Below are 3,215 nucleotides of genomic sequence, written 5' to 3' on the forward strand. Positions count from 1 at the left end.
AATAATTCTCTTTTTAAATATTTATTTTTTTAGTTTTAGATGGACACAATATCTTTATTTTATTTTTATGTGGTGCTGAGAGTCGAGTCTAGTATCTCACGCATGCTAGGCGCGTGCACTACCACTTGAGCCACATCCCCAGCCCCTTTAATAAATTCTTAATCATTGGAAAACTGAATGTAATACAAGTGACTATTAAATAATTAGTTTAGAAAAGTGAAAATAAGTTGTATTTTTGAAGTTCCTGTGTCTTTTCTCTCACTGCCCTCAGGGTATAAGACTGTGCATGTCCCTATGTGCTCATAGAGTGGGCCCTATGATGTTGGAATGAAAGCACATGAGCTAAGGTGTTTGAGAGAAGGGCCCAGTGTCAAGAAGCTCTCACACAGCCCCTGGATCAACCATTCATCTAAGGGAAGATTCTTCATTCCAACCAATTGGTATACAACTGATTTTTGAATCAGTGAACTGTATCATATGAATTTAAATTTAATAATTTTGTAAAAGAAATTTGAACTGGGTAATGATTTTTGCATTTGCTTTTTATAAATTAACTGCTTAGTTTCTACCTTACAGGTTTCTTAAAGGTCTGAAGTAAGAATCCATCCAGCTATGGCTGTGCCTTCCTGCCATTTTGTCCTGTTTTCAGTGAGGCTCATGTGTTCATGATACTGCAATTCAATTCTTTCATAAAAGCCATCAAAGTCATGACTTTTGGCTTCCAGGGCACTTGGGGAGATGCGGTGCCTCTGAGAAGGAGGCTCTGCCTTCAGAGTGCTTGTCTCCTGGCATGGGGGACACAGGCAGCATAGTGAAGTCCCCAGGTGCAGGGCAGAGGAGGACAGTGTGGCTTCTAGGGGAAGGCATATGGGTTAGGACCAGCGAGGTAGCTCCAGGTAGGAGAGTTCTGGATATATCCTAGAAATTAATGCTCTATCTGAGAATCAGGTAGCAAAGATTTTTTCCCATTCTGTAGCCTCTCTGTTCACATTCTTGATTGTTTCCTTGGCATTGAGAAAATTTTTATTTGGATACCATCCTACTACTAATAGATTTGTGATTTACTCCTTGAGCCATAGAAGTCTTGTTGAGGAAGTCAATTCCTAAGCTGACAGAATGGAGAATTGGGCCTACATATTCTTGTAGGGTTATCTCTTGTCTAATACCCACACACTTGGTCAACATTGAGTTGATTTTTGTACAGGGTGAGAAATAGGAGTTCAATTTCATTTTACTACATATAAATTTTCATTTTCAAAAAAAAAAATTGAAGATGCTATATTTTCTCTGATGGATGTTTGTGGTGTCTCTGTCTAGAATGGGAAAACTGTATTTATGTGGGTTTACCTCTATGCCATCTGTTCTGTTTCATTCATCTTCAAGTTGGAGTTTGTGCCAGTGCCATGCCATTATTGTTCCCACAGCTCTGTAGTATAATTTAAGGATTTGTCTGAGCAAATCAATTTTAGTTTTTTCATAGTCCTCCATCTGTCTTTTAACACAACACTTGTTTGGTTGTTGAATTTATAATGTGATAGTATTTTAGACCAGTTTCCCTCTCCATTCTTCCTCACACCAGATCTCAAATTCTTGTCTTCTTCCCAAAGCCATGCCTGTTTTTAGGAGTTACTTTTTCCAAATTGACTTCAGTTTCCGTTTCAATAACATTACCATTAAGTTTATCTTGAGAAGTCATTTTTCTCGATTTTTCACTTTCCACTACTTTTGCTGCTGCCTTCATTAGAAAAGTTGATGATTTTTCATTAAGCACATAATTCACATAACTCTTAATTTTCTTCATCATGTGGTTGTAGCTGAAGTGTTGAAAAACAGAATGGAATGTATTTTTCTGAGAGATTCTCATAAGCAATTTCCTTTCTAAAGGCGTGTCAGAATTTACGTCAAATACTCTTTCAAAGACTTCTTCTGCTTCCTTAAAACTGCCATTTTCCATGCAAACAGCTATAGCCTGAATTTTAATTAAATTCTCTATTTCTTCATGAAGTTTGTCGTGTTCTTTTTCAATTGAAGCCCAGATCATCAGGGCTGATTCCAAGGGTGTAATTCGCTCATCATTTTCAAACTGTGCCTCAAGGGATTTTCCTGCTGCAATTCTGGTCAAAAACTGAAATATGTATATAGTTTTCAGTTGATAAAATAATGGCTGTCGCGGGTCGGGGGAGTCCTCCCAGCGGCCTTCGGAAGGTCAGGCAACTGAGAAAGGCAGAGGAACTGGAGCGGAGCCTCCAGCAGGCAGCCAGCAGCCACTGCCCCCGCCCCCCCTCCTCCCCCTCCCCCTCCCCCCCTCCTCTTCCTCAGGGGCCCCCAGCTGCGTCTGACACTCCATCAGTTCCTGGTTCTCAAACTGTTGTAGGTCCTCTCCGGGCCCCCTCCGGCCCCTCCCCTGGGAGGACTCAGCACCCTCCAGGTCAGCACAGCCCCGTGGGCTCGGAGCTGCTGAGGAAGCGGACCCCTTCTCACTCTTCAAGAAAGTATTAGTTATCTTACAGGGAGATAAGTGATCGCTGTTGTGGGATGGAAGGTGTGTGAACATCCTTGGAGATGTTAGAAATTGGTTTCTTTCTGATGGAATTTTCTTTATGTTTCTCTACAAAAACAATGAAAATTGAAAAGTTAACTTGTTTGACCAACTGGTGCAAAAGGACCACAAAAACCTCCCAGGGAGATTCAGTAAACATTGGGTTGGGTGGTTAGGGTCATTAATTCTCAGTACTAATGCATCTGTGTTCACTGGGTGGTGGCTGATTCTGCAGAGGGTGTAGCTGAGCCTATGAAAGTCCCTGAGAATAGTGTGTTTGTTTCAGTTAGTTGACTTTTTTGTTGTTGTTTTTGTTTTGTTGTTTTGATCAGAGTTACATGGACAGAAAATGAGAATATAATGCAATGTTTCCATATGCCTATCTACCATCGTTTTTGTTATTATTTATTTCTGAATCACTGTGATATTTGTTACAATTATTGAATCAATATAATAATATTGATATTGATATATCATTATTAATTAAACTCCTTGTTGCATAACTATGTAAGTATTCACAAGATCATAATGTTGATTATCCACCATCATGGTTGCTGATAGATTATGTTAACCAACCCAATGATCCTCTTCTTCAGATGTTTGATCTTTCCATTTTTCCTGAATCTCTAGCAACATTTAATATTTTCATGGTCTGTTTTGTATTTTTCCTGGAGTC

The 3,215-nt window shown here is 39.6% G+C and overlaps 1 pseudogene; it reads right to left on the minus strand.

The window, feature by feature from the left end:
• Positions 1–282: 282 nt before the first annotated feature.
• On the minus strand, positions 283–2,613 carry LOC125619154 (annotated as a pseudogene).
• Positions 2,614–3,215: the final 602 nt, after the last annotated feature.

This window comes from Marmota marmota, unplaced genomic scaffold, assembly GCF_001458135.2.
Source record: "Marmota marmota marmota unplaced genomic scaffold, marMar, whole genome shotgun sequence".
Lineage (NCBI taxonomy): Eukaryota > Metazoa > Chordata > Mammalia > Rodentia > Sciuridae > Marmota > Marmota marmota.